Source organism: Marmota flaviventris, chromosome 14 (assembly GCF_047511675.1).
Source record: "Marmota flaviventris isolate mMarFla1 chromosome 14, mMarFla1.hap1, whole genome shotgun sequence".
Lineage (NCBI taxonomy): Eukaryota > Metazoa > Chordata > Mammalia > Rodentia > Sciuridae > Marmota > Marmota flaviventris.
In genome coordinates this window covers 24,460,252-24,472,330 of record NC_092511.1, presented here as the reverse complement: position 1 = coordinate 24,472,330, position 12,079 = coordinate 24,460,252, and the positions used below count along the sequence as shown (strand labels likewise).

At 35.4% G+C, this 12,079-nt stretch overlaps 1 long non-coding RNA gene across 1 annotated transcript; it reads left to right on the top strand.

Moving 5' to 3' along the window:
• Nucleotides 1-7,033: 7,033 nt before the first annotated feature.
• On the top strand, nucleotides 7,034-9,604 carry LOC114091002 (uncharacterized). Its single transcript, XR_003582451.2, has 3 exons — nucleotides 7,034-7,115; nucleotides 9,100-9,206; nucleotides 9,453-9,604. It is a non-coding gene; the product is annotated as an uncharacterized lncRNA (long non-coding RNA).
• Nucleotides 9,605-12,079: the final 2,475 nt, after the last annotated feature.

Genomic DNA, 12,079 nt, shown 5'->3' with positions numbered 1-12,079 from the left:
TCCGTAGATCATCTAATTACTTGGCACAAGACTAGAATCAATAAATAGCTGAAATAAATCAAGAGGTAAGGTTTAAAGTTGTTAACTCACCTAACAGAAAATTATGCTGTCCAGAACTTTCACCGTGTCTATAAATCTTTGAAAGAATAGTAGTGATGGAAATTATATACCAATATAAGAATTATGTAGGCATGAATCCTGGATCTTCAAATTTAGTAACCAGTTAAATAACTTTGTTCTTAATGTTATTAGTTATAACTAATTTAACATGGTATTTTCATCTGTATTTGCTCTGGAATAGGAGAAAAGATAATTTTGAAACATTCAACTTTCTAAAGACGTAAAAACTAGCTAATTCTTGGTATTGGAAGTAAAATAAAAAGTTCTCAAAATCTTCATCGATGTAGGACAGTATGATGGGATTTTCAATTCTTCTTTGTTAGTAATTGAATATGAGAGATATGGCTAATTTCTTCTTGATCTTTTGGCTTGACATTATTTATTTTGTGAAAATAATCTATAGCAACACAAATACCATTTAGAAATAGCAAGAGTATCTCATTTATGTAGTGTTCTACAATGTGGTTTTATATAACCATTTGATATTTGCAATTCAATGAGCAGGGTAGAAAGCTATGGTCATTCATTCATTAATTCAAAAAGGTCATTCAACAAATACTTATCAGTGAGTGTCTTATTCTGAGATAGCATTGGGAATACAGACACACACGTATTTCTTTGCTGAAAAGTTGAGTAGGGTAAAAGGGACAGAAAGTGTATGATGCTATTTTATTATAAAGGCAAAGTTTACAACTTCTTTTATTTTCTTCTTTTTTATTTGTTCTGTTTAGACATACATGACAGTAGAGTGTATTTTGACACATTATACATACATGGAGAATAACTTAGGATCCCATTCTTGTGGTTCTACATGATGTGCAGTTTCACTGGTCACATATTCATATATGAACATAGGAAAGTTATGTCCAACTCATTCCACTGTCTTTCCTATTCCCATCTTCCCTTCCTTCCCTTCATTCCCCTTTGTCTAATCCAATTGAACTTCTACTCACCCTGGCCTTGTTGTGGGTTAGCATCCACATATCAGACGTATTATTCAGCCATTGGTTTTTGGAGATTGGCTTATTTCACTTGACATGATAGTCTCTAGTTCCATCCATTTACTGGCAAATGCCATAATTTTATTCTTCTTTATGGCTGAGTGATATTCCATTGTGTACATACCTCACATTTTCTTTATCTAATGAATGCCATTCGATATATCCCTCTGGTCAGATGACATTTGGACACAGGATTCTCAAGGAGAAATATTTGAGGCAGAAGAAACAGCAGTTAGAAAGGCCTGGAAAAGGGACTGCTTCTTAGTGTGTTCAAGAACTATAGTGAGGAGAACCATGTGAGTGGTGTGAAGTGAGCGAGGGAAATAACTGTAACACAGTCAGAAAACGTAAGTGAATAGGGCACAGGGAAGAGGGACCGAGGCACTCACCATCATTAAGTAAGTGACAATTACAGTGAAACTCTACATTCTGTCACTTACAAGCCAGGTCCCCTCACTCCAGATCCTACGCACAGTGACATAACCAATACTAGCAGCTGCTTTATAACTGCTTACAGGGTGAATGCAGTGCATCTCGGTAACCAAAGAGATGTATCATAAAGATGGTGTTACTCTCATGACCTCTTTTTGGGCTGTCATAATTCAGTTGCATTTATGAAAATATCTTGGGCAAGGGCAAGACCAGACTCATTCTCTTCTAGTTTAAAATTCTCCTCTTGAAAGATTTCCTTCAGAGGACCTTAACTTTAGTATTGAAATATCAAGTTCTGGCAGCAGAGAAAAGGAATAATAGAGTAAAGCTTAGAGACCTATGAGATTTTTGAAGGGAAGGGAGGGGTTTGGGAATAAGAAAGACAGTAGAATGAATTAGACAGAACTTTTCTATGTTCTTATATGAATACATGACCCGTGTAACTCCACATCATGTACAACCACAAAAATGGGAAGTTATACTCCATGTGTGCGTGATATGTCAAAATAAATCTACTGTCAAGTATAACTAAGAAGAACAAGAAAAAAATAAAAAATAAAAAACCCCCAGAAACCATAAAGGAATTTTTCCTTAAAAAAAAAAGAAACCTGTAAGATTTTTGGAATATATATACACACACCATACATATACACATATATAGTACTGCATATATATTTATAATCAGAAATATATGTTTACAGACATATTTATATGCATACATAGATATACATACACACACCTAAGCAAGAGAAGCTTGTACTGCTGATGTTAGTGGTAGTGGTAAATATGAATATGATATAGACATCATAACACCAAAAAGCATCTATTTCAATGGAATCTACTCAGGGAAGTCCGTATTGTAATCAGGGGCTAGATCAGACTGAAATGAATTATAAATTAAATTTTCAATAAAGAATTAACTTTAACAATATGTAAACATTAAAGAGAAGTGTTGTTTAATAACTGTGGAATTAGGTAAACATCCACTTTTCCTGGGAAACATTGTTAGTGTCTGTTGATGAGTTAATACTTGATTTGGACTGAGAGTTGAGCTTGCTCTCAGCATACGTCTAGAAGACCTAGCCTTACATATTCACTTATTATAGAAGTTTATCAGTTTCTTTGATTCAGAGATTGCCCCACAGTCCCTGGCACCATGGCTTACACACTGAGTGGGTGACAGCCTGGGGTGGAAGTTAAGAGAACACAGCCTCTGGGTTCAGATTCTGTGGGTTTGACACCCATGTCCACATTTACCACCTGTGAGATCTTAGGCAAGTCTTAAAAGTCTGTAAATTGGGATTAATATAATGGCACCCATCCATTAGGATTGTGAGGCTTGGAAAATGAGTTAACCTATGTAAAGTGCTTCGAACAATACTGACACTTAGTAAGAACCAAAGAGCCATCAGAAAGTTTTTTACTAATATAACAAATTTTTGCTTTATTTAGTTAATTTCTTGCAGATAGGACTGGCTGATTTAAAAATAGTCCAGACAGCTACTAATAATGTGATACCTACGGTTGCCTGGTGAGCTCGAGGTGTATGGAATTGTTTCTTCCTGTGTGTCTCGCAGGCATATATACTCACTAGTACCATGCAAGAGTAACTTCTCCACCTTTTATTTTCTCCCCAAGTGATAGATATAACTGTCTTACCATGAGACAGAAACTTGGATTTTTTCCCCTTTTACTTAATGACCAATTTATACCTGTCTTTGAAGTTAGCTTTCTTCTTTTCTAAAAAAGAAAATCTGGCTGGTTAGTTAGCAACGTTTTCCAAACATTTTAAAAAACATAGGCTGTAAATCAATTTAACAGCTTATAGGCCACTTTGAAAAACAGAAAATATTAGAGTTTATTACACAAAGTAAGAATATTTTATAAAGCAACACACACTCATTCATGTATATATAAATATGTTACCACATGTGTAACACATAAGAGGGACAGTATGTGAAGCGATTAAGGGTATGGATTCTGGACCCAAATGGGCTGTATTCAAATTCTGACTTTTCTACTATGTGCTTCAGTTTACTTATCTATAAAATGGAGATTAAAGTGCCTACTTATAGGATTGTTGTGAGAATCAAGTGAGCCAACATATGTAGAGAATTTGTAATTTATAAGGCACTTATTTTGCACACACTTATATGAGCATATATATAATAAGAGCTTTATAAATGTTAGCTATTTTACTATGGTGTGTGTGTGTGTGTGTGTGTGTGTGTATTGTGTTCTAATGTAGAATATGTTTCTTATTGTGAGTTGTGGTAAAAAAATGTTTGAATGCTCCTGGTTTATCAGGTGGGAGCTAGTGTTATGGGTGGATTTGGAAAATGGACCTGGGTCCTGGTTAATACTCTGTCAATTCCTATATGACCTCAAATGTGTTGCTTGTCCTTTCCGTCCCCATTGTCTTTTTCTTAAAAGTGATTGGAAACTAAATCATCCGAAATGTGCCAACAAGCATATAATTCTATTAGTCTTGCTATTAGTAGTTTTATTAGCTTATTAGTCTATTAGCTTCTATTAGTCTTTCTGGCTCTTTCCTCTCTTCCTTCTGAACAAAAATGGGAAATTATTTGTAAATTGTAGCATTGTGGGTTTTGACTTTGGTCTGGATGCTACGAGGATTTAGTACCTAAGGAAGAAGATATCCAACAGGCACTCTCCATACCTCATCAGATCCTTCCTGTGAGGGAAGGTTGAATGTCAGAAGACAGGCAACATTAGGGATACATAGAGGAGACTTCAGAGTTGAGGTGAATCCGAGCAGTGGCTCTAGTATCATTCAAATCACAACAAGGAGAAGAATGGAAACTACAAAATGTTTCTCACATAAATTAAAGAAAACTTCAATAAATGGAGTGATATGCCTTTTGCATGGGATGGAAGACTAAAAATTGATGTTACTTCTCCACTAGAAAAACTAGGGCTAGTGGGAACGTACCTCAACATTGTGAAAGCTATATATGTTAAGCCATGGCCAACATCATTCGAAATGGAGAAAAATTGAAAGCATTCTCTCTAAAAACTGGAACAAGACAAATGCTCTCTTTTACCGCTTCTGTTCAGTATAGCCCTCAAAACTCCAGTCAGAGAAATTAGGCAAAAGAAAGCAATTAAAGGGATATGAATAGGAAAAGAAGAACTCAAATATTTCTATTTGCCAATGACATGATTCTATATTTATTTGTTTATAGGTATACATGACAGTAGAATATAGTTTGATATATTATACATACATGGAGTATAACTTTCCATTCACATACTTGCACATGATATGGAGTTACACTAGTTGTATATTTATATATGATCAGAGGAAACTTATGAACAATTATTTCTACTGTCTTTCCTACTCCCATTACCTCTCCCTTCCCTTCATTCCCCTTTCTCTAATCCAGTGAACTTCTAATCACTTCCCCTTGTTGTAAGTCAGCATCCACATATCAGACATATCATTCAGCCTTTGGTTTTTGGAGATTGGCTTATTTCACTTAGCATGATAGTCTCCAATTCCATCCATTTATCAGAAAATGCCATAATTTCATTCTTCTTTGTGACTGAGTAATATTTCATTGTGATTCTATATTTAGAAGCCCCTAAAATGCCACCAGAAAAGTTATAGGACTCATAAATACATTCAGCAAAGTAGCAGGATATAATATAACACCCATAAATCAATTGAATTCCAATATATCAGTGATGAATCAACTGAAAGAGAAATTAGGAAAATTATCCCATTCACAATAGCCTTGAAAAAAAATAAAATATTTGGGAATCAAAACAAAAGAGGTGAAAGACCTCTACAATGAAACTATAGAACACTAAAGAAAGAAATTGAAGAAGGCCTTAGAAGATGGAAAGCTCTCCCATGTTCTTGGTTAGGCAGAATTAATATTGTCAAAATGGCCATACTATCAAAAGTGCTATGTAGATTTAATATAATTCCTATAAAAATTCTAATGATGTTCTTCATAGAAATAGGAAAAAGCAGCCATGAAAATTATTTGTAAAAATAAGAGGCCCAGAATAGCCAAAGCAATCCCCAGCTAGAAAAGTGAAGCAGGAGTCATTCCAATACCAGACCTTAAATTATACTACAGAGCTTTAGTAACAATAATGACATGGTAACATGGGATCTGATGACCATAGACTGTGCTTCTGAAATGATGAGCCCAAATCAACTTTTGCTCCTCTAAGTTGTTCTTGGTAGGTATTTTGGTCACAGTGACAAAAACCTAACTAACACAATAGTAGTGTAACATGTTGTTTAAAAAGCACAAAACTAACCTCAAATTGATGTCCTTAGCAGATGGAAGGCATTTTGTATGTCAAAACACTTTAGATTGCTCAACAAAGCAAACACTATTCGCTTTGAACCTACATCTTTTGTTTTCGTCATTTAGACCACATGAAATTCTGAGAGCCTTTAAAAGGTGTGGCAACTTGTTCCCTGCTGTTTGGCACAAGTTGGGTGAAGAAGTTGTAATTTCATAGAACCAGGATAGATAAAAAGTAAATCATACAGAGAGATATCTGACATCTGTAAATGGGTGTCCTGCCTGCAGACTCTTGGAGATGCCCAAAGCCTTTCCTGCTGCCCTGCCTGAGAAGGCCTAATGATCATTTCTAGACTGCTTGATTCTTGGATTCATGCTATATAAATGCCCCAAGGAGAAGTTAGTCAACTGTTTCAGAGAAACACCAGACATTGGCAGAACAGAACCCAGCAGGGTGAGAACTCCTACTTCCTTGAATTCTTTAAATTTCTTACTGTAATGAAGAAATAACTATTGAAATCTGGAGACTTTCCAGGGAAGATTTAATATTAATGTCAGTTAAAATATTTTGTCCAAAGTCTTTAGAAGGAATTGCATTGTATTTAATAACTATGACTTATGTTAACAGTTTTTAGGGGATAACAAGAACCAAACAAAAATCACCCGACCAAACTAAATCCCAAACTCACACAAATGAAAGCACTCAGTATACAAAAACACAGCATTCTGATGAGTTTGTGAGATGCCAGGCAGACCTGTGTTCCAATCTCTGGGTTGACTCTGATTAGCTGTGTGATGTTGGATAGAGTGTTAGACTCTATGAACATCTGTTCCTCTGTGAAAGAGGGACTGTAATATTTAACTTGAGGGGTTAGAAGAGTCACATCTGGCCACATGATCCACATTCAGAGAATAACCAGGGCTGACAGGTTGGAGTGCAGATGGAGTTCACAGTAGCATGTGAGCCTATTCCAGCTCCCCGTTCCTTGCTCCTTCTGCTCTGTGTCTTGTTTTGGAGTGTGAATGAGAGAGGTTCTCCTTTTGATGTATGGGTTTGGATAGAGGTAGTCAGGAGATTGATTGTCCAGCTTCTTTTCCTACGTCCTTAGCCACATTTCCACAAGACTGCAACTGCAATGCCCTGGCCAAGCCAGGCTGCAGTGTCCAGTCACCATGAAAGAGATAAGAAGAGTGAAACAGGAAGCTAGGAGGGGAGCGCACAGCTGCTCCTTTCATATTCTGAACTGCCCCATAGTGGGCACTGACCTTGGTTCAGGTAAGTTCCTCTCTGTGACAGTCAGACTTGTCCTTCTCTAGATGGCCTATACTCTATTAGGGAAAGGAGTGGATTGGGGCTTCAACACTTATAGGAGAGTCAGATTCCAAGAGGAAGTTCTTCTATTTGGGTTTTCAGTTTTCGTTTTGCCTTTAAACTTCAGGTTTCCTTTTTCAGGAGGGACTTAAATTGGCTCATAACAATAATAACCAAACCTGTAGCATGTGTTACAAGCTTGCTAAGTGTCGTGTGCTTTGTATTTATTAACTTGTTTAATTCTGCAAAATCCTATTTTACAGATGAGCCTTAAGTAGGTATTAGGACTTGTACAAAGCATAGTTAGTGACAATGGTATTATTGCCCAGATGTTTTGCTTAAGAGCTATTAAACTTTTTTTTTTCCTGTTAATCATCTTTACCTGCTTCTCTGTTCACTTCTCACCTTACCCCCACAATGGTACCCTAGGCCAGGGCAAGAACTAATTTAAAGGGTTAGACTTCCATAGAAATAAAAGTGATACTTCTCTCCCCACTCTTCCCCCCTTTCTCCCTAAGATGTCATTGTAGAGACTTTGCCAGCTGGGAAAGGATGCAAAAGACCCCATAGCATCAATGAGCACAATGTGTACTCATAAAACTGAAGCTTTAAAAGCAGCTATGGTTTTACTAAAGGAACTAAATAAACAAAAATCAGGGCTAATTTTTACAATTAAACTAATGGAACTTCATTAATTACCTATGAACCTTATTCTAAAGTGGTCCTCAGTTCTAAAATTCCAGAGGAAGCATGAAAAGTACAGTATGCAGCATTCTCTGAGATGGATGATCCAGCCTTCTCAAGTTAGGAGATCTTATTGATATAATATTGAGTTGTTTTATGGTTTTATTCTTTTAAATGTTCTTTAAAGCCTGCAGAGCAGGACAAGCTGGCCCATCTCAGAGCCCAGATCTAGATGAAAAGAGCATCACCTTTTTTTAAGCAAATATTTCCTCAAATGTTACAAGTAAAAAATAAAAGTCAACAGAGAATAGTCTGAGACGAGAGGTAAAAAGAAGGACAATTGGATTTTGTGAGAATTTAATTTTCGTTCTAAACTTGAAATCAGTGTGAATTAAATCTGTTATAATTTTCACTCACATTTAAAGGCCTATGCCCAGTTCTCCAAGAGTTACTCTAACCTCCCATGAAAAACTTTTCCTTTGTTATCCTCATTGAAGTTTAGTGATTGGCACAATAGAATTTTCTCTTTCCAGTCTGAATGGCATAGAAGCTTGGTTGGACATACAGTGTGTACAAAGCTACCAGATCATTCAGAAGCTTTTATCTCATTGCAACAAATATAAATTTTATACAGAAGAGATTTTGGACTTACAATGGCTTTTTAATTTCAAACAGCATTCAACATAACAAATTTTATTGCTTTAGAATTTGTTATTCTAGCTGTTCAAAGATCCTTATTTATTCTAAGAGACAGAATCAAGTTTTGTGATGGTAATTTACCTCTGCAACTGATGAGAAAATTGAGACCTGTGTTTTTATGTGAACTCCTCTACTGAGTCATAGCTACAAGTTTAATCTATGACTATCAAGTAATCTGCCCCTGCAACAGCAGTAAAACAAGGATCACAGGCTTTGGAGTTGGCTTCTGCTATTTATGTTTGTGGCCTTTGAAAATTGACTAGTGATTCTTAAGTTTTAGTGCATATACATATCACCTGGGGATCTTGTTAAATGCAGACTCTGATTTACTAGGCCTAAGCTGAGGCCTGAGGGTTTACATTCTAACAAGCTCTCAAGTAAGACTGGCGCTGGGGGTCTAGTGAGTGTTAGAAAATTATCTGAATCTTAATTCTCTCATCGGTAAAACAGGGATGGTGATTACTACTGGGAAAATACTTAACATGAAATGCTCTGGTATAAAGAAGGATTACCACAAATGTAAATGTGTCAACTCTTCCCTTTTCTCTATTTTGTTCCTATGTAGCTCAACCGCAGGAGCAGGTTCAACTTTTTATGCAAGATTCTTCAGCCTCAGTGTCCACTGGGGTCACTTCTATGTTTGTGTGGCCTAATCTAGTTCATGGCAGAAATGTATGTATGAAACATTATGAGCCTATCTTTATCTGCTTTCCCCAAATCAGTGTTTTATGTGACTGCTATAGTTTAGATAAGTATCCCCCCAAATGCCTGTATTACAGGCTTGGTTGCTAGTCTCACTGTTTTGAGGTGGTGGATTCTAGAATTTGGGACCTTGGGGAAGTAAGGCCATTGGGGGTGTGTCCTTGAAGGGGATGGGACCCCGACCCCCCTCTCTTTCTATTTCTCTTTGCTTCCCAGCTGCCCATAAAGTGAGCAATTTCCTTTGCCATGTGCTCCTATCATGACATACTGACTCACCACAGGCCCCAAAATAATGGAACCAACTGATCAAGGACTGCAACCTTCTGAAATTGTGAGCCAAAAATAAACCTTTTCTCATTTTAAATTAATTATCTCAGATATATACAATGATATATAGAAAATCCATGCCACAATTGAATGTTCAAAATTATGTTGTTGCACAACTTGTTCATAATAGTTTTAAACCTTTATTTAATTATTAACAAAGAGTTGTTATTTGGTATCATACAACAAAGCCTAACTATATTCTTATGAGACATTTTAAAAGAAATTATTTCAGAATCATTAAAAATAAAGGAATAAGCAAAAGTACAGCAGCCAATCCAAATATCAAAATGTTCCAGAAAGCAGAAGAGGACAGAACACTTCCCAGCTCATATCCTCTGAGGCCAGTATTATCCTGATACCAAATCTAAACATATCAACAGTAAAACTATAGATCAGTATTTCTTATTAATATAAAGGCAAAAATAATCCTAAAATATACTAACAAACCAAGTATATCAGCATATAAAGAGAATTATGCATCATAACCAAGTGGGATTTATCTCATGAACACAAAGATAGGTTTATTATTTGAAAATCAACTAATGTAACACAACAAATTAATAGAAAAAAATTCACATGTCATTTTCATAGTTGCAGAAAGAGACTTTGGCAAAAATTCAGTGCTTCTCAGGGTAAAGATACTTAACAAATTATGAGTAGAAGGATAATTATTCAAACTGACAAAGGGAATCTATGAATTACCTATAGATAATGCCATACTTAATGGTAAAAGAGTGCATACCTTCCCTCTAACATCAGGAATGGTAAAAAGATGCCCACTCTCACAACTTCTATTAAACATTGTACTAGATGTTCTAGCCAGGGGCAATGAAGCAAAATAAATAAATAAATAAATAAGACATCCATATTAAAAAGGAAGAAGTAAAACTGTCTCTGTTTGCAAATGTTATGATCTTGTATATAGAAAATCTCAAGGAATTCACAAAAGACCTATTACAGCCAATAATGATTTCAGCAAGGTTGAGGGATATAAGATCAATAAAATAGGTTAATTGCATTTCAGTATATTAGCAATAAACAGTCTGAAAATGAAATCATACAAAATTTTATTTGTAATGACATTGAAAAGTTTAAACTATTTAGGAATAATTTTGACAAGAAATTTAAGACTTGTATACTGAAAACTACAAAACATTATTGAAAGAAATGAAAAATCTGAATAAACGGAAAGACATCCCATGTTCATGGATTAGAAGACAATATGTTAAAATGTCAGCACTTCCTAAGTTTATCTATGGATTCACCACAGTCTCTATTAAGATTCAAGAAACTTACAACCTGACTTAAAAAAATGTATTTGGAAATTCAAGGGACCTAGAATGGCCGATCAGTCTTGAGAAGAATACCACAATTGGAGTACTCACACTTGGAATTTCAAAACTTACTGAAAAGCTATAGTCATCAAGACAATATGGTACTTTCATAAAAAAAGATAAAAATCAGTGTAACAGAATTCAGAGACTAGAAGTAAACTCTAACTTTCATCATTCAACTGGCTTTGCAAAAGGGAAAAATTATCCAAAGGGGGGGAATAATAGTTTTTCAATAAAAAGTATTTTCAAAACTGGATGTCATCTGCAAAAGTATGATTTTGGACTCTAAGTCACACCATCCATATGAAAGAAGTCAAAGTGAATCACACACCTAAATATAAGGTATAACTATAAAACTTTTAGAATAAAACAAATGTCCAGCATTTCCTTCCCAAGTTATTTTACCCAAGCAAATGAAAACATCTCCATACAAAAAACCATACATGAATGTTCAAAGCAGCATTGTTCATAAATAAATATGCAAATTACTTTACATGGTCTCATTGAAAATGTTAATACTTTTTTCCCCTTAAATGACAAAATTTATTCTAAAGTTAATATGACAAATTACATAAGAATAGCCAGGAAATTGTGGTAGAGAAGAGCAAAGGAGAAGGGTTAATCTTATCAGATATTGCAGCATGAAGCATTAACAACTTTAAGCATTTGATCATGGTGTGTGAAAGAGGAAGATAGCTCAGTGGTATAGAGTTCCATACCTGGCATGGTGGTGCATGCTTGTAATCCCAGTGACTCTGGAGACTGAAAGAGGAGGATTCCAGTTTGAGGCCAGCCTGGGCAATTTAGTGAGACCCTGTCTCAAAATAAAGAATAAGAAGGGTGAGGGATGTAACTCAGTGGTAAAGCACCCTGGGTTCAATCCCCAGTACAAAAAAAAAAAAAAAGGAATAGAATCCTAAAGGAGGAATTTGGTTGATATCTCAGTGGGAGTGGGGAGGTGGATTAATATTAATACTTATGGTTTTGGCTCAAATAGAGAGTCATCTAGGAAAAAAAAGTAAAGCTGGATCCACACTTCAAACTACAGTAGGATAAATTGAAAATGAACTAAAGATCTAAACATAAAAAAATGAAGCCAGTAATGTAAAAATAAATCTTGAGGAAATTGCTTTATAACTTTGGAGTGAAGACTGTGTTTCTGATTATGCTTAGAAATCTAGA